The sequence below is a fragment of the Sitophilus oryzae genome, unplaced genomic scaffold (assembly GCF_002938485.1).
Source record: "Sitophilus oryzae breed Bouriz unplaced genomic scaffold, Soryzae_2.0 scaffold_179_pilon_pilon, whole genome shotgun sequence".
In the NCBI taxonomy this organism is placed as follows: domain Eukaryota; kingdom Metazoa; phylum Arthropoda; class Insecta; order Coleoptera; family Curculionidae; genus Sitophilus; species Sitophilus oryzae.
In genome coordinates, this window is record NW_022146501.1 from 284,805 (window position 1) to 307,592 (window position 22,788).

The following is a 22,788-nucleotide window of genomic DNA, read 5'->3' on the forward strand; positions in this document are numbered from 1 at the left end:
TATTATTTGTTGAAGATATTTTAACCGCTAGTTTTTCTGCGACAGTACAATAATGATCATTTAACGCATTAGCTATCTTTAATTTATCAGTATATACGTGACCTTCTTCGGTTTTAATTGTATTTATATCTTTATTTTTTTGTGTTTTACCACATATTTTATTTATACACTTCCATAGAGAAGAAGATGTCTCTTTGTTTTTGTTAAATTCTCTTTTTATGTAATTTTTCTTTGCAGTTGTTATTAGTGACCTAATTTTATTCTTATAATTTATATCAACGGATAATAACATATCAACGGATCTAGCAAACCAGCTTGAAACTAAAGCGAAAAAGCAGAGAAACGAGACGAAGAAAGAAAAAACAATTTCTTAGTATATTTTATTTACATGATATAAATATTCGGCGGACATCAACCTTAAATCAGCCGGAGACTTTGCGCCATATATCCATCGGATATAGTTTGTTTAGCGGATATATTGGAGGGATGGCACATTTTAAATTGCAGCGATGGGTCCCGATCTAAAAGCTCCAACAGCTCCGGCAAATCCCCCGATGCTTATCGGGATTCGTGCTCGGCAGCTTCAACTAGGAGCGCTGTCGAATTGACTGAGAATCAATATCCAGCCTTTTCTACTCCATGAATTTGTATGGAACGTGGCGAGTCGGAACGGCTACCAGTCCAGATATTGTTTTTTTTTGTAAGTTAAGTTATTTTTTTCTATAAAACTTATGCCTCATTATCACCGACTGAAACTATAAAAAAATCTTCAAATATTTTGTAAACAAAGTTGGTCTTAAAATAATAGTATTTTTTGAATAGTAATTCAGAGTGAAATATCCTTACTCCATCGAAATTCCAAAGACCGTACTGTATTATCCAGGTTTACTATAAACTTTTTAATATTAAAAATGTCTATTATTCTATAGGATGTCCCAGAAATAAGTGCAAGTATTTTTTTTATAAGTGCAAGGGGTGGTAGATCTCGATAAAAGAAACATATTTTTCCTTTACCGTTTTTTAAATAAGTCCAAAATAACGGAGCTATTTTACTTTGAAAATTTCCAAAAAAAAATGATTTTCTTTCTTGTAAATTTAATCTACTACCTATGTTGCCATATTATCAAGAAATTATGCTTTTTAACTAAAGACCAAAACAACTTCCAAAAAAATCAGGTGATAGTTCTACTGTCAATTTGCCACATTTATTTATTTATTTCCTGACATTGTCATTCGTTTTGACACATATATAGTTTTGTATTACGAGCTTTTGGTTTTTATAGCAACTTTTTTTTTAATAAAAATTCCCATAGAATGTAGAATGTTTAGGAGGGGAGTTAATCACCGCGACCTTCCAGATCCATTGTGTGTTCCCCTTTCTTGAGATATAAGGAGTTATAACTCATCATACAGTCTCAGGGCTTTAACAAAAGCCAGTATCTGAGACGGCTTCACAGAAACCAGCTCTCCATCCTCGACATCAGCCGTACCAAAGTTCATGGCACGAATGGTAGTCGTCTCGGCGCACTCAGTGATAAGGTGTTTTGGTGTTTCCCCGTTTTCCCCACAGAATCTGCATTCGCCGTTGTTTCTCAGCTTCAGCCTACTGAGATGTTCGTTAAGGAGACAGTGTCCTGTTAGAAACCCCGCGACAATCCGAAGATTGTTTTTACTTAACTCAAGGAAAACCTTTTTTTTTCTTTTTTTTTCTCTCGGTCGTAAGTTCTGAGGAACTTTTTCGAGTGTCTTGGACCGTTGGAGGACACCCATTCCAAGTTACGGATGGAGTTTTCCAGATTCTTCAGTTCCGCTTTCAGTTGGTTCCCGTTTGGAAAACAGAACGGTTCTGGTCCAGTTAGAGGAGTGTTCGCTCCTTTTCTAGCTAGATCATTTGCTTTTTTATTGCCTTCTATCCCTTGGTGAGCATGCACCCAGAGTAGGAGGACTTTATTTTCTTTGCCTAATTTGTTGAGCTTCTCTAGGCATTCTTTCACGAACTTCGAATTGATGGTTACTGAGTTGATCGTGTTTAGTACTGCTTGACTATCGGATGGGATGGCAATTTCGTGTTTTCGATACTTCCTATCTAAGATAAATTGTACGCATCTAAATTTCTGCCTGAAGGATACTGGGATAGAGAACCTGGTATATGCAATCCTAGCAAACAACCCCCAAGCCAGGTCGCGACAATATCTAAAAATATCTATCTTTAAAGAATTCTTTACAAATACAAATGTTACCCGTTGAAAAACTCATTTTTCTTTCTTGTCCTTCTTCGCTCTCGGAAATGGCAGAAGCCCTTCATTAGAGGCCCTCCGGCGCGACAAAAGCAAAGAAGGAAAAGAGGGGCGACCCTGCTCCCGCTCATTAACACAAAGCAAACTGCCAATAATTTATGTCTGGGCAAATAGCAATTACCGTCCGAAATTAACGATTGCGGTTAGCGGAGAGAAAAACTCGCCTCAATCATCCAGAGACGTTGCCGGCATTGACGGAGGTGGCTGAAGAAGGGCAGGAGGAGAGGGAAAAGATGAATGAAAGGACGGAGGTAGAAAACGTACACGCAGAAAAATAAATCTACCTTTGGTTAGTAAAATTGTATTAATTTGCTAAAGGTTTTTGAAGATTTAACAAACAATATTTTAAAATATGAAAGAGGTATTTATGGTATTGCATAAAAGATACAAATGCTTCTTTGAAAGCGTACCATCCATTTCTCGAAGGTATTAGCGGTACTTTTGACCACCCTGTAACTTTGTTGTTGATAAAGGAAAAATATTAATTTTCACTGCACATAATATAGGTTTCCAAAATATCTAGTAATTATACCTCATAGTTTATGAATTATCGCTTGTCAAATTTCTTTAATTTCGACATTGACTCACTGAGAGATCATCAAAATTCTAAGGTACTTCTAGATGTGTCACAAACGTCCAAATTTGGAATTTTAGGTAGTTTTACGCTTATAATGGAAGGAAACAATGAAAAATCTCGAAATATCCTTACGGAGTAAAAGTTAGCTGTCTCTAGATCTCTAGAATTAATCGCAGCGGTCTCTTCTGACTTTATTTGTATATCAATGTAGCAACAATAATTCAAGGATTATGATTTTTTGAATGAATTATGTATTACTGCTAGTCACACTTCTTTAGTATTATTTTGAATGATATATTACCCGAGATTGTTTTTACATTTCTAAAACCATTGTATATCTTATACTAAATAAAGATATTTTTTCTAATGGTTAAAAAATAGGAGGATAACCAACAAAAGGAAATGAGATCCAATCAAAAACATAGAATGTAAAAAATGCCAAGTCTAGCAACACAATTCTTCCACTCTAAAAAGTTGGGAGATCTCATGTAAAACCAAGTCAGTTTATTTTATTTAGTCTCTCTTTAAGCACCTATTCAACACTTTTGTTATAAATTGTTAGTATGAATATTAGTCATCTTTATTTCTGTAATAATTATAATGACTTGGCAATTGCACGATATGATATTCTATTTTTATTAAAAAACTTTATTTTTAAAGGCACTCTTTAAATTTACTTGGTAGTCAAGATGGTAGATTATTCTTTTACACAAATGTCATGAAATACTCAATATGATTTTCCATCATTATACTTTGTGAGATTGATTTATTATGATTTATTGATAGTGTCTTTAATTAGATATATAATTAAAGGAAAATCATCGGGTGAGCCACGGCCAGCGCTACTTAAATAATACTGTATATATATAGATATAAATATAGATAGAAAAAAAATGGACTGGGGAATGACTTTCGATAATAATTTTGGGGAAGTCAAGCCCTAGACGTCACTTACTAAAGATTAATAAAAAACTTATTTTTAACTTTATTATACAGGGTTGTTCACCACATACGACACGGAGTATTGTAGCTAAACGATTAGATTTTTTCAAATTGTAAGTTTTGGGTTCGTTGAAGGACTAATAGAGCTACAATTTAAAAATATTTTACAAGATACAGAGTGTCCCAAATAAGTAAAAAATATTATAGTTGTATTTTTTTAAATGGAACACCCTGTATATTATTCTATTTTTGGATTCTACGATTGAAATAAAGGTACATTTGATTAAGGTTTATCACACTTAAACCTTACCGTTTTTTAAGTATTTTCAATTTTATGAAATTGCAGTAAAAAATTTAAGGCTTCATTTCTCCAAGGGTATCAAAGTTTTTAATACTAAATATTTACTGACGATTATTTATTGATCAGATATTGTGTTGCAGTAATAAAAATTTTACTACCTTATACAGAGTGTACAAAAATGTATATTAAATAATTACTAGCTTTAAATGGCAATAACTTGTTTAATTTAAATAGAACACCCTATATATTTTAGGTGAATCAGATGCACAATATAATTGTCTATCAAATTGTATTATACCATTTTTACTCATCTCTTCAAGTTTTCGTAGAAAATGCATTTTCTTATAATTTAGACCTCATTTATCACTATATCCATGGAATATTGACATTTCAGATTTTTTTTAAAGCAACATAATATATGTAAAAAATGTATTGCAAGCCCATTGGTATACAAAAAAAAACTATTTAAATCTTTGTGAAAGAGTATACCAATTAAATATACGTATCCATTATTTCCGACCAAAAAGTAGTTTTAGTTTTATTAATAAAGTATTCTAAATAAATGTGTGTGTGAATTTGGCTCAGAATCAATATAATAATAAGTTATGAAGATGAACGTTTCTGTTTTTATAAATAAGCATTCGTCAAAAAATGAAATAAAATGTATAAAGTGTTACTTTTTACCACACGGTCTAATACACACACAAAATTCAGTTTTTGAGTATTTGGAGTAGCGATGGGAACTATCGAATGAATTAGACTATCGAATGGTTAATGAATGAATGATTTCAACTATCGAATGGTTTTATTCGAATAAAATCATTCATTCATTTGTAAACTAAAGCATATGTGACAACCTCGCCGTGCGACTAAATGGTTATCGTTGAGCCACGACTATCGAATGCTTTTGATAAATGAAATTTAGTATTCGTTTGGATTTTGTATGCGTCAGTGCATTATTGGTTCTTCCAAATTTTTATAACTTCGCCGTATAAATACTGTGCTATTTTTGCGTTTATTAAAATAGTTAAAATAGTAAAATAGTAGTTATTTTTTAATTTTATTTATTGACGATTGTGTGCATGTGCAGGTGGTCAAAATTTTTCCGATAATTTGTGTGGTTTTCCGTAGTCCGATCTTTCAATTATTTCATTTTATATGGTATATGGTCTATTTTTAATGGGAAATTTTGAGAAGTAGCAATTTTTAAGAGAGATGAGATGAACTTACAATTAATTTTAAAAATACATATTTGTATTTTAGATGTTTTAATAATATGAATTAGTTGAACTTAATAATCATATTTAAGTAATGTGGTTGTATAATCATATTTAAGTAAATGGTTATCGAACTCAAACTATGGGGTGAGAAAATTAAAATGAAAGTTTTACACGTGCCAATTCAAAAAAAAAGTTAACGATGTTTATATTTTGTTTATGCTAATTCTCTTACATGTAGTTTTTTGCGAAGAAAAAATATTTCATTTATTTTTTAAAGTAAATGACAGTAAAAGTAAATATAATTTTTAAATAGTAATATAAAGCACCTAATATAAATAATTTTGATTTCTAATTTTTTATTTATATTTTCCTTCCATTACACTGCATGCTTAGAAAATTAATAAATGTTTATATTTCATGATTTTAAAATTTGTTGTTAATATAACAAATTAGTTCTGTAATTATTATTATTTAATAAACCAACGTTGCCAAAAAAATTAGAGACTATATTATTTTTAAATAGGATCTAATATAAATAATTTTGACATCTAATTTGTTGTTTATATTTTGCTACTACTTAAAAAAATATTTATATTAAATGATTTTAAATTTTGTTGTTAATAGGTACAACAAATTATTACTGTTATTATTATTTATTAAACCAGTCTTTGCTTAAAAACATTTAAAAATAATTTTCCTACATCCAAAATAACAAGTATTATTGCAGTGTAACAACAGAATATTAATAAAAAATGCAGAATATATAGACATACTATCCCTAACTAACTAAAGCCAAACAATAATATTCTTTGCTAATATCAACTAATACAAAAATATGGTAACAGCGCCCTTCATAATGTATTTTCTGTGTAAATACTAGCACCTCAATAAAAAAAAAATAATGTGTCCTTATCTATATATGACTCCGCAAAAATCAAAGATGCCGGCTTCTTTCATAGCATTGCCACCGACCGCTTTCTCGGAAAAAAAACCTACGTCGCCGGGCGACAACTAAAATTCAGTTAATATTTTATTATAATCGATCCTGACGAATAAATGAATTTCATAAATGAATGAATTTTATAAATGAATGAATTTTATAAATGAATGAATTTTATAAATGAATGAATTTTATAAATGAATGAATTTTATAAATGAATGAATTTTATAAATGAATGAATTTTATAAATGAATGAATTTTATAAATGAATGAATTTTAAAAATGAATGGTTTTTGCTGCCGAATTACTAGAATACAATATTTCAAGGCAGATGACGGATCTATTCGATAATTTTTATTCGAATAGTTTTCAACGAATGTTTTCTTACTAACTATCGAATTATTCGAATGAATTGCAACTATCGAATGTTTCGATAGTATTCATTCGATAGTTCCCACTACTAATTTGGAGCAAATATTATTAATCAACGTAAACAGTCAATTAATGTAGTTTGAATGCTGGGATCATATTAATTGGTCCTTGTTAACAAAAAATATTTAAACAGTTTTTTTTTAATAAAATAAGCGAAATATATCGACAATATTAGTATCTGTACTCTTTGAAAATTTGTTACATCTTTAAAAATAATCTAAAATGTCAATATTTCATGGGTATAGTGATAAATGAGGTCTAAATTATAAGAAAATGCATTTTCTACAAAAATTTGAAGAGATAGGTAAAAAATGGTATAATACAATTTGATAGACAATTACATTGTGCATGTGATTCATGTAAAATATATAGGGTGTTCTATTTAAATTAAACAAGTTATTGCCGTTTAAAGCTAGTAATTATTTAATATAAATTTTTCAACACTCTGTATAAGGTAGTAAAATTTTTATTATAGCAACACAATATCTGATCAATAAATAATCTTCAGTAAATATTTAGTATGGAAAACTTTGATACCCTTGGAGAAATAAAGCCCTAAAATTTTTAGTGCAATTTCATAAAATTGAAAATACTTCAAAAACGGTAAGGTTTAAGTGTGATAAACCTTAGTCAAATTTACCTTTATTTCAATCGTAGAATCTAAAAATAGAATAATATACAGGGTGTTCCTTTTAAAAAAATACAACTATAATATTTTTAACTTATTTGGGACACTCTGTATCTTGTAAAAATATTTTTAAATTGTAGCTCTAATTGTCCTTCAACGAACCCAAAGCTTACAACTTGTAAAAATCTAATCGTTTAGCTACCATACTCCGTGTCGTATGTGGTGAACTGTATAAATAACCTACACATACCAAATTCACGTTAGAAGCACCTTTTCTTGGTGTATATTAGCGGTCTGCCAACGGCCAAGCGTAGAGAAATGGCCCGAGCGAACCTCCAGAGTAGACGGGCTATCGATTTTCAATTTACTTGCATTAATATTTCGCTCGGGGAGTTAAGCCAAGTGTGTATTTAAAGGGAACTCTAAGTCATTATTATTGATGGGGTTGGCACCCTTGTAGCTTCCGCCCCGCCAAAAGTCATTCGTTATTTATCGAGACTAACGCTGATGGGTAGAGCGGTGAGCGAGGACAGGAAAAAAAAGCAAGCAAGGGTCGATGGCGGTAGGACAGGGATGGAAAAAAGAAAGACGTTTAATGATATTAGTTTTTAATTAGTTTTAAATATTGTATTGTACAGGGTGGGTCAAATTCGACGCTTTTAAATTGAAACACACTTTTCTATAGGAGATAGACGAAAACTAATATCGGTGTCTGGAGCTCAATTTTCATCAAAAAAATGATGGTGAAAACCGCACATCAATATCTGTTACCGTTTCGGAGTTACGGGGTGTTTTTCAAAACTGTGCATTTTTAACAAATCGCTGTAACTTTTTTTGCTATGGAAAATTTTGTATTTCTATGAAAACATTTCCAAAGCACCTTTTTACGTAGAATTTAATGGTTTAAGTATAATTTTTTTAAAATTAATAATTTAAGAGTTATCAACTGAAAATTTGATTATTTATATGGGACACCCTGTATGTTTTTAATTTATTGAAAATAAATTAAAATTACCTTTCCAGAAATATAGCATACTTGATATTTTGCTCGATTCCTCTTCGAGATATAGAGTTTTTAGAAATTCGCCCACTTTGAACGGCTCCGGCTGCAATGCAAACAATTCTAGCTGTGAGCAGCAATTAAAACGAAAATCATATTTGCTATGAAAGATGCAGAATTTTATAGCAATCAAAACTATATTTAACATCAGTCTTCTGTTATGGACAGACGGGACCATTTCTGAACATTTCTCCCGGAATTTATGATCTCAGTGGGGGTGAATAGATACCCTCGCTCAACCGCTAAGTACTTCTAATTCTTCTCTAGATTATATAGGCAATTTAAAAATAAGAACCTTTATTCTTCCGCAAAGATAAAAATCCATAGACGTTAAGTCCGGAGACCACGACGGCCAACGGCTGGTATCTTGGTTAGCTATTTAATTGAGGGGTTTCTGGCAAAGACCCCATTAGTCAAAAAATGGGTAAAATGAATTAATGGCGCTATCCGACAGTAATTTGTTAGTCATAACGTTTCTACCAAACGAATTCGGGAAAAGTGCTATAAGTCAGCCCGGGCATACGATCAAAAATACCGTAACTCCGCAAGAACCCCACAAGTCACAAGCCTTAACGGCAAAAAACCCACTAATCTGCTACTTGTTGTGGTTTAGTTGTTTGTCGTTCGTAATCGTTCGAACAGTCGCTAAGAGGACTTGGTTGTTTCCACGGTTCTTGCCGAAATTCCAGCAAAAACCACACAAGTCAAAAAAAAAATCACGCCCTTCCTAACTTAAAAATAAGAAAAAAAAAATTGGCGCCGGGAGGCACGTATTAGCCGCCCATATTAAAATATGTTAATATCTCAAAAACTGCGACTTTGACTGATTTTGATGTTATTACAAATTTTGTTGCAAATATTATTCCTAATCTAAATTTGAAAACCGCGTTTAGCTAGCTACTGTAATTTTGGAGTTACGATTTTTTTAAATTTTTAACCCCCTCCCATACCCCCTTACCAACTCCCCACCCCCACCAAAAACTAATAGCCAGATTCTCGGGTGCCACAGTATATTTGTGCCAAATTTGGTGAAAATCGGTTTAGCGGTTTTTGAGTTATCGTGTTACAGACGGACAGACAGACAGACAGAGAGACAGACAGACATCATGAAAATATTTTGTATTTAAGTCATTTATGACCCAAATAACTAATTTTGAGTGAAATTAAAGAAACTTTTTTTTTTGCCGATCTTAATAGCCTACCATACTTATGGTATAGTCGGCTAATAAAGAAAACTAGTTTTCTGTAATTTCAAATTATAACCAGAGCTCATACAAAAAAAACGACAATTTAAATTTAAATGGGAGCAAGATTTACGTTTTTTTTTGTTTTTCCAAATTTCGAAATTTCTGACTAATGGGGTTTTTACCAGAAACCCCTCAATTATTCTAGAAATTGGCTGCAAAAATTTGCTCATAACTTCAGTGTTCTGACGCGGTACCTCGTCTTGCCGGAACAATATGTTTTTGAGTTGCATTCGGGGCATTTTATCAATAAGGGGTCCAAAGCCTACTAGTTAAAAGTGCCAAACATTTAAAAATTTTGTATTTCCAAGGAGACTGTAACAAAATATCATATATGCTATATTTTCGGAACGGTAATTCCTGTATAATTTATCTTAGATAAGAACTGTCGAAAACAGGAAATAGCCATCTTATTCGATAGTCAAGCAGAACTAAACGCGATCAACTCATTAACCATCAATTCGAAGTTGGTCAAAGAATGCTTAGAGGAGCTCAACAAATTAGGCAAAGAAAATAAAGTCCTCTAGGGTGCCTGCTCACCAAAGGATAGAAGGCAATGAAAAAGCAAATGATCTAGCTAGAAAAGGAGCGAAACACTCCACTAACTGGACGAGAACCGTTCTGTTTTCCAAGCGCGAACCAACTGAAAGCGGAACTGAAGGACCTGGAAGACTCCCTCCGTAATCTGAAGCGATCTAAGACACTCGAAATTTTTTCGTTTCCGTTTCTCAGAACTTACGAACTAAAAAATTCAAATATTTTCCTTGATTTAGGTAAAAACAATTTTCGGATTATCGCGGGGTTTCTAACAGGACATTGTCTCCTCAACGAACACCTCAGTAGGCTGAAGCTGAGAAACAACGGTGAATGCAGATTCTGTGGGGAAAATGGGGAAACTCCAGAACACCTTATCACAGAGTGCGCCGAGACGACGACCGTTCGTGTCATGAACTTTGGTACGGCTGATATCGAGGATGGAGAGCTGGCCTCTGTAGAACCGTCTCAGATATTGGCTTTTATTGAAGCCCTGAGAGTGTATGATGAGTCATAACTCTTTATAACTCAAGAAATGGGAACACACAATAGATGTAAGGTCGCGGTGATTAACTCCCCTCCTAAACATTCTTCATTCCACATCTAATGAACTTAATTTGGTTTCAAAAATACGTAGTAGTTTATTTCCACGGAATATTGGGCACTCCTGTATACATTTTTTTTTCAATTAAGAAATCTTTATCAAAAATATTAAATATCACTTATTAAATAAAAATCAGTTTTAATTTTTGCATAAATGACTTCCCCCGTTCAGAACCGGCGACTGGAAAGGGAGAGCGAAGAAGAGGAAGGAAAGCCTAAAATGAAAAACCGTCGAGATTTCGATGGGTCTAAGTCGTCGACTTAATTCAATTTTCTACCTTGTTCCAAGTGAGAGGGTGAATACAAATGTTTATCTTTAACAAAAAAAATGAAATAATAACTCTGTCGCCAAGGATGAAGACCGTTCATTACAGGCCGTCTGCGATGAAAGCGAAGCGAAGCTCTCGCTCATTAACACAAAGCAAACTCTCGAATATTTATCTCTCAGTAAACAGTAATTATAACTGGAAATTAACGACTTTAAGTCATTGGTTGTATATGCGAATTTGGCGTGATATATTTTACATTTTCGACAATTCTCTATCAGAAACAATACCATTTCCAATAACTACTTTAGCGATACACTTTTTTAATACAATTTTTTGCTCTTTCTAATAGGTAACTAAGAACTGCTCAAATTTGATTTAAAAACCGAGGCATCAAGAATAATATATAGAGAGAACATTCTTCTTATTATTTGTTATCTTTCTTCTTACAGTAACATACTCTATACAGAGCGTAGTATACTTAGGATAGTATTTGAGAGGCAAGATAAATATACTCAAAATGATTTGTCATTCCCTCTCTTGAGCTTCTTAGCAATCAGTGGCAGTCGCTTAGCAGTAGAATGATATTTTGGCAGTACATGTACATTTTTTACCCAATTGAGACACCACACGGTTCCGATGAATTTCCAAATATTGTGTTTCCTAATTTGTTGAGCTATGATACCTATGTTCTTTTTATTATACTTAACATTTTAATTTTTCTTTAGTTTGATTTATTCTTACCAATCTATAAATAAAACCTGTAAAAAACTCAAACTTAGAATAAAACTTGTTTCACAAGGAACAAAAAAATTATCAAGAACTACCTATACCGGGTGCGTCTCAAAAGTGGCTCACCCCCTATAACTTTTTTATTTTTTTAGTTAAAAACATTAGACGGTTAAATCTATTTTTCCAAATCTCCTTGATTAAGAATTAGTGTTTTTAACATAGCCATGGCACTCTAGATTGAAATTTAAAAAAAATTATTAAGCAAAAATCGACATATGATATGTCATTCTATTCAGAATTTCATATTCTATCGAATAAAGTAAAAAAATACCGATGTAGCCATTTATAAATGACTTTTATTAGAGGGAGAGATTGGGAGAAAGGGAGAAGGAGAATTAAATATAATATAAAAAATAATTGTAACACAAATTAAATTTTTGCTTTTAATTTAAAATAAATCTTTAAAAAAAACTTTTAACTAAACTTTTTTAATATCCTATAGCGATTAGAAAATATCGAAAATAAATAAATAAATACTAACAACTGTTAAAGCCGCTGGCGCTGCCAGCATAAAAAATTAATTAGATGAGTCTGAAACAGCCATTCTTTTATTATTTATGCTTCGACCCAAAACCATTAAGTATATATTTTGTGTTAAAACTTGTTTTTTCTCGGTGTCTGCATAGAAATACACCAGACGATAAATCCAGTTTAATAGGGCCCACTCTATCCCGCTTTTCAGAATATTTTAATAGATTTTCATTGTGTTTTTTGCTGATTTAAATTTGGAAAGCATTCGGGTCTGCACGATAAGGCCTAAAAAAATTTTCTAAAAAAATACTGATTTTTAAGAGTTTTTTTTTCATTCAAATGGGAGTTATATCTTTTACAGGTAAAAGTTTGGGAACTTATTGTATTGAGATTTTTTATTATAATCTAAGCTTTTTTATTTTGAACTTGGTTATAAATTTGCCCACCTGAACAAAAATAGCTTCTCATATTAAGATTTTTTTAAACGGATACGTCTAAAAAAACCGTTGACGTTCTGTTAAAATTACATTATATCAACTTAAACTTCAAAATTAACAATTACAACATGATAACAATAATTACCTAATAAGGTAAAACCAAAAAGCTTCAAACTTTCTGTATGATTGTTTTTAATTTTGACGTATGTTATGTTCTATAAAATCAAAGAAGTGATTGCCATACTAACATCTACAGATGCAAGAGCAATACATTTATTTTCGTTAGATTGTATTAAAACAGCTTCTTTTAGAGGCTATCGCTTCTGTCACTATAATTTTTGCATTGTTAAAATATATTCTGTGTTGATATAATATGAGATTTTTTTAAAACGATTTAGGCAACTCAAATTGGACTTTGGCTTTAGTTTTTGTTTTGAATAAATGGCTAAAACAAATGGCTAATATGGCTTAATATGCCGTTAAAAATGGGCTTATTCGCCGAATTTTGAAATATTGTATTTAATTTTTCTTTAATTTTAGTTAAATATATAATTTTCTGAGCTATCTAGATGAATTTTCTTTCTCATTTTTAGCCAATAAAAATGTATTTTTTTCACTCAGGAGTATTATACATATAATATAAAGGGTGAATCTTAAATAAGTGCAAATATGCTCAGGGCTGGTAGATCTCAATAAGAGAAGCATATTTTCTCATTACCGTTTTTCAAGTAAGTCCAAAATAACTGAGATATTTTACTTTAAAAATTGGGACCAACAGGATAAATTTTCTTGTAATTATTAATTCAATTTAACGTCCAATCCAAAAATCCAATCCCCAGAAATTACATTTTCACCTAAAGCAATAAGGAAAAAAAAGACTTTTGTTTTCTTGGCTTCAATGTTACATTTTATGGCTTCAATGTAGAATTTAAATTTTTCGCTTTAATGCTTCTTGTTAAGACACGTCTTTAGCGTACTCTTTCATCAAACTGTTAGTCAAAGCAGCACGAATCTTCTCAATTTACTGGTGAAGCTTTAAATAGGCACGTGCCAGTTAACCTAGCAGAAACAGCCCTTTGCCTTTCCAGATGTGTCCCTTCTTATTAGGCTATAACCCTTTAGACGTCAGCCTTTATGGATTTGTTTCAGTTGAATGGATTGCTTGCACAATTAGGCATGATATATCTCGAGAAAATTGGAACTTCATTAAAAAAAGCAAGTGTGTTTGCAATATTAGCATTTCAAAGATATTCACAGTACTATTAAAAAGTTATTAAACTTATTTTTGTAACATTTTAAGCAAGTTGCGGTTGGAAACATTGTTATCTTTATTGGTATAGCTTATTTTATATTCTATATTCTTTTGATGTTTGAATCGTTTATTTAGTAGTAGCAGACTTTTTTCGCTTTTTTTGAAATAGGGTAACGTAAATGCAATATCCCATTGCAATTTCCAAAAACACAAAGGACAAAAAAAACTATTTAGAATATCCAAATGCAACTATTCGAGAACACTTTAGTTTTTTTTTAAAAAGATGCGTCTATAAAAACCGTTAACTTTCTATTAAAATGACGTTATAGTGATGACGCTTTGGAACAGGATCTGTTATTTTCGAAACAGGTTTGTTTTGGAACTGGCTTGGAACAGGTTTATGTGCTATCCTATACCAGTTCCAGTTCCAACTGTTCCAGCTGTTTCAAAACACTGCAACTTGAATTAAATACTTAATGAAATAAATTCTTGGAATTGTTTAAATTCTGTTATCTGATATATTTGTGATACTAGATTCTTAATAGTGTCTTTTTCAAAATGAGATAATTATATATTATTAAGTCCCTAACTGTTCCAAGTGCTAAACTGTTCCAAGCCCTAAACTGTTCCAGGTCGCAAACTGTTCCAAGCCCTAAACTGTTTCAAGTCCCAACCTGAACAGTGGGACTTGGAACAGTTTGAGACTTGGAACAGTTTGCGACCTGGAACAGTTTAGGGCTTGGAACAGTTTAGCACTTGGAACAGTTAGGGACTTGGAACTGTTTGAAACTTGGAACAGTTTGCGACCTGGAACAGTTTACGGCTTGGAACAGTTAGGAACTTTTTTATATTAACTTTTAAACGTTTGCGTGTTATCACGTAACAATTTTAATTAAAACTCCAACTTAATGCGGTTACTTTCCTGTTTTATATTTGGGTTACAACACATAAATATGTTGGATTTATCAATAAAAATAAAGGAATTGTTATATAGGGTGAGTTTTAAAAATGTGCAAATATTTTCAGGGCTAGTGGTAGATCACGATAAAAGAAACATATTTTCTATTTGCCGTTTTTCAAATAAATCCAAAATATCCGAGTTATTTTACTTTGAAAATTTCTAAAAAAAATTTTTTTGCTAATATTTTGAGAACCGCCAAATCTTTTCTCGATTTTCTTTTTTGTAAATTTAATCTACTATCTATGTTGCCATATTATCAGCAAATTATATTTTTTAATTAAAAATAAAATGTAACTGTAACGTTTCGGAAAGTATAACTCTTCCCGTCGTCGGACTCAAAAAAACAGAAAGAACGAAGAAAAAAACTATTTAAGCTATCTAAATGCAACTATTCTAAAACACTTTAGATTTTTTTAAGATAAAATTAACAAATTTTGAAGTTTAAGTTGATATAACGTCATAGTCATGGCCGGAACAGCGATTTTTTAATAACAGGTACAAGCTGTTTCAGTTTCAAAAAATATCTGTTCCAAAAAACCTATTCCAGTTCCAAACTGTTCCAAAACGAAAATTAATACCGTACCTGCGTCATTCTGATTCGGTTGCTATTTTTCTTTATAAATTTATATAAAAGAATATTTTTTGCTTAAATAATGAGAACTACCGGGGATTTTTCTGTTTTCTCTAAATTTAATCTACTATCTATGTTGCTATATTACCAAGATATAATGTTTTTTAACTAAAAATTAAAAAAAAAACACAATCAAATTTTCGAAAAATATAAACTTTTCAAAAACATATTTTCCCGAAAAAACTCATGAGAATCGAAATATAGAACCCCTAAAAATACGTGCACCTATTTAAGACCCACCCTGTATAAGCACTAATGAATAAATATAGATTTATAATTTTGTGATATACTTAAAAGTAAATTCTTGGAAGAGTTTATTTTTTTTAACATCTACTATATTTATAATACAAAACAATAACCGACTGTTCTTATAGTCTGTCCAACGAGAAGATCCTTGACAGTGATAGATGTGCCTGTCATTTTAATTTCAAAGTAGTTTATTTTATTTTACAAAGAAATAAGTTGGTACAATTGGAACGCATAACAGGATATATTTAAAATTTGATTGACAAGATGACAAGTGATTACTTCAAAATATTGTGAAAAAAACTGTATAAAACTGAAAAAATGTAATCGAGTTATTTTATTTAATAAAAACGGTATGTGTTAATACAAAACAAACAAGAACAAGACACTACATACCAAAAAAATATAAAAAAGAACTATTATTTACTTTTCAAGCTTTGTGCCAGTACCCGCATTTATGATTATATTTATCAATATAACTTATGTACAAATTCAAATTTGTAATATTCCACAGGAATAAATAAAAACAACATAGGTAAATAAAACAAACTATTTTAATAAGCCAATAACACCTACCAAATTTTATACCTTAAAAGGTTGATTAATTAACTTTAATCTTATATTTTTAAACCAGTACCTTTTGACATTATTTTTCTGCAGTACTAAAATCCATTATTTACCTATCGTGTGATGTCGATATTTTACAGCTACTCAGTTTTTAGTATGTGTTTAGTTTGATCCTTCTACCATATACGAGATGCACTTATCTACGACGAAATGGTATACAAACTTTATCGATGGCAACTTCATTGGTGTATAAGACTTTCTGCCTGGGCAGCGAGTATTAACCATAAACTGTGCTCTGGGTCTACAGTTAATTTTCACTCGATTTTTCCTCCACTTGACTTCAAAAGACACAAAATACACGTAATAATATTAATCAAAATGCATCATCTTCCAAAACGCAGGGTATTTAACAAAAGTTGACACAAAATTATAACCTATAATTTGGCAAGACTTTGACAAGCGTCAAAACAATGACAAAAATCTAAAGGCGAGTTCATACGCATCGGCGTCAAACCAATAAAATTGAAATACGATCTGTCATTTTTTAAATAAACCAATAAAACTGGTTAAAAACAACAAGACACGACGCATCACGGATTTATATTTAAACCCATCCATAGATAACTTAAAAATTATTAGAAACTTTTTTTAGTAAAATAAATAGATTGGTATGGGACGTCATCTGCTTTTCTTTTGTCATCGTCTGTCGAAATCTTACCTGAGAAAAAAAACAGAGTATACACTGTATTTTTCAAAAAAAAACTATAATGCGATAATTATATTGCATTTGGCAACATCGCCAGCATTTTTTTTATAATAAAAAATGTTCCTTACCTATTCTGTTTCTGCTTACATCAAAAAAATATTGTAAATTTAAAATATATATATATATAAAAATTTATAATAAGAATGTAGTTGAGTTTTAATTAAATATTTCAATCATATTTCAATATCAACAGCCACACTTGTTTTTTACGCCCCTGTATCCCGATAACAGATAACACCTGAACGGTCGCGTCCGCTAGACTTGGCTAGACTAGCGAAACCGATATACGACCTCGATTATCAACTCAAACCAGTTCTGTTTACTTAACTGTTTCAAACAGTTCCAAGTTCCTAACTGTTCCAAGCCGTAAACTGTTCCAGGTCGCAAACTGTTCCAAGTTTCAAACAGTTCCAAGTCCCTAACTGTTCCAAGTGCTAAACTGTTCCAAGCCCTAAACTGTTCCAGGTCGCAAACTGTTCCAAGCCCTAAACTGTTCCAAGTCCCAACCTGAACAGTTGCGACAGTTTGAACAGGCAGGGCTTGACCTGGAGACAGTTTGGGAAGCGGAACAGTTTGCTACTGGAACAGTTAAGGAACTTGGAACTGTTTAAACTTTAAGAACAGTTCTGACTTCCTGGGGCTGATTTACGGCTTGGAACAGTTAGGAACTTGGAACCTGTTTGAAACAGTTAAGTAAGCAAGAACTGAGGTTTGAGTTGATAATCGAGGTCGCTATCGGGCATTTCATAGTCTAGTTGCTCGAGACCAAGGCACTAAGTAACTGTTGACTTAATATGATTAATATTTCAACTCAGCCCAGTAAATCAGCTGATTGCCAAATATATATTTTTAAATTTACCGTAGCCCATGATGTAACGAAACTTTTTTATTATAAAAATGCTGACATTGCCATATGCAAATGATATCGCATTCTTTTTGAAAATACGTGTGCCTTTTTCTCGAGTTAGATATCGATACTCGAATGACTGACAAAAGAAAAAAGCAGATGACGTCCCCGCTGTCGACCTTTACTAAAGTTTCTAAATCCGTCGTCTTCGCACAGCTTCTTGACCTGTGTTTGACTAAAAATGAGCAGATCTGTTTGTCGTTGTTTCTGCTGTCAAAGTGTTGCCTGACGCTTGATTACTGCGTGATAGGTGCGAACTGTTAAATACACCGTTTGGAGATGCGACTGCATTAATATGTATACGTGCTGAGTGGACAATGATCGTGGCAGAACTGGACCAAACATGGTTATGTTGACTGATTAAAAATCTTACCAATAGTTTTCCTCGACATGATAATCGGTCAGGACTGGCATAGAAGAATCAAATAAACTAAGCACACAGTAAATCGACATCGACTCAATTAATGGTTTGTAATGTCAAATAATGTCTGCTGGTTCAAAAGTAACGATTAAGTATCCAGACTATGGTAGGTGTTAATGGTTGTTGCATGGTTGTTTATTTTTTCCTCTGGTAATATTAATATGTCTGATAAATATGACATAAATCCGAGCATAAGTCATAAATGCGAGTTCTTCTGTTTTTATTGTTCTGCCTTAACACCGTTTTAACAAAACAAGCTGCTCGATTACATTTTTCAGTTTTAGTTTTTTTGTATTGTGTGCAATCAAGCCAAATATATCCTGACCAACCGTTAATATTCTTTAGCAAATAAAATAAACTACTGAAATAAAATGACGAGCAATCGTTGTGGGCAGTCGGTGTTGTATTATAAGCCTGTGGATGTTAAACTGAGCATCACTGTGAACAATAGAAAACAGTCGGTGGCGTATAGAATGTCAGAAAATAACTCAGCTATGCTTTTTCTATTTCGATATCAACTTCAATTCGTTTTTAATATTTTCGAACTGGAATAGGTTGGGTCTTGATGTACACTGGCTAACCATTATCGGTGAAACAAACAGCTAAATGATTAGAAGAAAGTTGAAAAATCCCAGTTTTTTCATTTAAGCAAAAAAATATTCTTTCCTGACATAATTAGCAACCAGCAAAAATGAACCTAATTTTGAAACGGCTGAACTGGAGGCACAGGCAGACTGTTTTTGAGCTGCTTGGCAACCTGTTGACACGAAACAACAGCATTCCGGCGACGCTGCCTCAACAGCAGGCGTTATTGTCTTAAAATCTAAAGGTATTTAAATTATTACGGCCAAATAGCAAGCAATTTTTTTCTTCGTTTCACGAGTCCGACGACTGGCTGATCCCAGTTATTTTATTTTAAAATATAATTGCTAATAACGGCGATTAAAGAAAATCGACTGGCAGTTCTAAATATTAGCAAAAATTTTTAAAGCCTCAAATGCGCTCGGATGACGGACTGACTGAAAAACGGCAACGCTAAAAATATGTATTCTTTATCGTGATCTACCTGCAACAGTAAAATATTTGCTTGCGTGATCACACTCTGCTATTCGCTATTTTTATTGATATCAATGCTGTTGCCAACAAATATAAACAGAAGGTACCGTCGAGAACAGTTTTAATTAAAAGCTGACGTGTCATTCTGAAACATAATAAAGGGAGCACCTTTCGAGCCGGCTTTTATTATTAAAATAGTCTAAAACCGCTACTGGATTTAATACCAGCGCCCCCTACACGCTTCGCACATTAATGAACGAAATTTGGTACAGATAAGGAAACTTTTGTGCATGATTTAATTAAACCGAAATATCGGATTCTTTTTTCGAAGCGTTTAGTTTGTTCGTAATGAAGCCGGGTTCTTTTGTATTCAAAGCGAGAGATAAATGAATAGGAAGATAATGTATATTTTCAGTTTTATTTTATTTGTAATAATAATCAGTAGAATAAAAATATCTATGCCTCTGTGGCGAATTTGTCTCTTCAAAAAATAGTTATTTTTTGTAAACACTGCTGGCGTTAATTCAACGCTCCAAAAAAATTCTATATGGGTATTTCGCCACTGCAAGAAAATCTACAAAATAAAATAGTTATTTTTTGTAAACACTTCTACGTTAACCCCATAGACAAACAGAAAAATTAAAAGACTGCCAGAAGACATACGACGCGCAGGCAAATGGTCCTGTAGCGCATCGACGCAAGTGCGGAAATACGTCCATCTAGCTATCTGTGTTTCGACCATAGACTTAAAATAAAATATAGACTGAGCATCTCATTCATAAATAGCTGGAACATGCGGTCAGACACTGTCTTGTTATTGTTGTGTTATTGTTTTAGGTTATAACGAGTGCGACACGAGCGATAGATAGGTTGTCTCTGTCGTAACGGTCGTTCCCTGACGACTCTGAAAAAAAAACACAACACTGTCTTTCGTTTCTCAAGTACACCTGAACTCTCCGTATCATAGCCGGGTAATTTTTTTATTTTAATGAAGTTATAATTAAATTAAAAATATATCGTATTTAAACTTTTTTATATTTTATTAAGATTTAGGACAGGTTTTTAAATAAAAGTTTAGAAAAAACAATTTAAGAGTCCAAAAAGGATAAAAAATAATAAAATACACGTTATAGAAGAAATTTTATAATCGAAATTAGGTAATTTTTTGAAATTAATAATAAATTATTAATTTTAGTCAAACATTTACAACCCCTAATATTAGTCAAAACAGGATCTATTCCACAGATATAATAGAATCGGCGACAGGGAGAAAAAAAATATGATTGTTTGTAATTTTTTTCTGGTTAAGTGATGTCTTATTATGTAAATTAGAAAACATAAATCTGTTCCATTAAAAAGCAAAGGAAGGTGATAGGAAGTGGATAAAATAAAAACTACATTTATTTAACTCGGTACTGTCTTTATTATACCGGGTGCGTCTCAAAAGTGGCTCATCCCCCATAATTTTTTTATATTTTCAAATAAAAAAACAAGATTTAGTATGTTAGTATATGAGATAAATTAGGATTGATTGGCGCATTCAATTGTTTTTGGTCACTTCCTGTTTCACCGGAAATGACTATAACTTTTAATTTTTAATTTTTAATTTTTAAACGGCACCCTCGGTATATTTCTACTTTATTCGATAGAAAATGACACTCTAAATAGAATGACATACCATATGTCAACTTTTGACATTTTCGCATATGGTTTAATTGTAATTGTAACACGCGGTTCATAACGACAATTTGACTCGAAATACCAAGTGTGTGGTATCAATATATTCATAAAAAATGCTTTTTTTTTCAAATATGCTAATGAGTCACCCTTGTTCCATTTGAAAAAAATTGACATATGTATGATTAAAAATACGATTTGTACATCTTTTAACCGGCCTAGACAAGACACAAAACCTATTAGACGATCAAAACTATTTTCCAAGGCTCCTTGATTAAAACTTAGTGGATTGAAAAAAACTGGATTGAAATTTAAAAATAGGATATGTTTTAAGCGACAATGTCAAAAGTTGACATATGATATGTCATTCTATTCAGAGTGTCATTTTTATCGAATAAAGTAGCAATATACCGAGGGTGCCTTTAAAAATCAAAAGATGTAATCATTTCGGTGAAACAGGAAGAGACCAAAACAATTGAATACGTCAATAAATCTAATTTATGTCGCATATACCTACTAACATACAAATCTGTTGTTTTTTATCTGAAAAAATAAAAAAGTTATAGAAAGTGAGCCACTTTGAGACTGACCCGGCCATATTAAAAAATAATGTTTCATAATGTAATATCATTTTAAAATTCTTGTATGTTATTTTAGATTCTGAAGGTAATTTTAAGAATAAACCGGAATATATTTTTAATAAAAACATTATTAATTATTAACAGGGTTATAATTATGATTTTGTTACAATGTAAGTAAGTAAATAATGTAATGTAAAAGAAAAAATTCAGATTTTACATTTACTAAAATATTATCTAAATAAGCGCCTTTCTACAACAACGCCACTGACTCCCAATGGGTAAATTGAGAGTTGCCTACCGGTCAAAAAGTCGTTTCAAGACTTAAATGGTTTATTTAAGTCAAATTTCTTACGCAAAATTTGGCACTGGCGAACCATATTTTATAGTTTTTGAACAGAAAAAGTCAATAAAATAAACACTTAAGGACTACAAGCTAAGAAAATGCGTTAATACAGCCGGGGAGATAGCGGCAACAAAGCTTTACCGCACACGTGCGACACGTACTACAAGGTAATAAATGAATGAATAGGCTCCCTCGCCTCTAATCGGTGTTGTCATATTGTAAAAAACTTATCCTTATTAAACAGTATCCGACTTATAATTTAGTAGTATAAGGACTATTTAATACATCTATGGAATATTAAAACCTACTTTATTAAACTGTAGTATTAATATCTCAATATATGTGTAAAACAAGAAAAAAAATATTGATAATATTAAAGACGTGACAACATAGGCTGGATGAGGAAGGCTCGGTCGACTGTACCCAGAAGTAAACATGTGTACAAAAAAGGTTGTTTGTCCGCGTTGAGATGTAAATAGTGTAGTCTATATTTTATTTTAAGTCTATGGTTTCGACACTAGTCCGTTAGTCTTAGCATATTCAGAAAGAACACGCTAACCTCCAGCGTTGCCAATTTGTGGGAAATTCCCCAAATTTTGGGGAATCCTGAGCCGATTGGGAATTTTGTTGGGATTA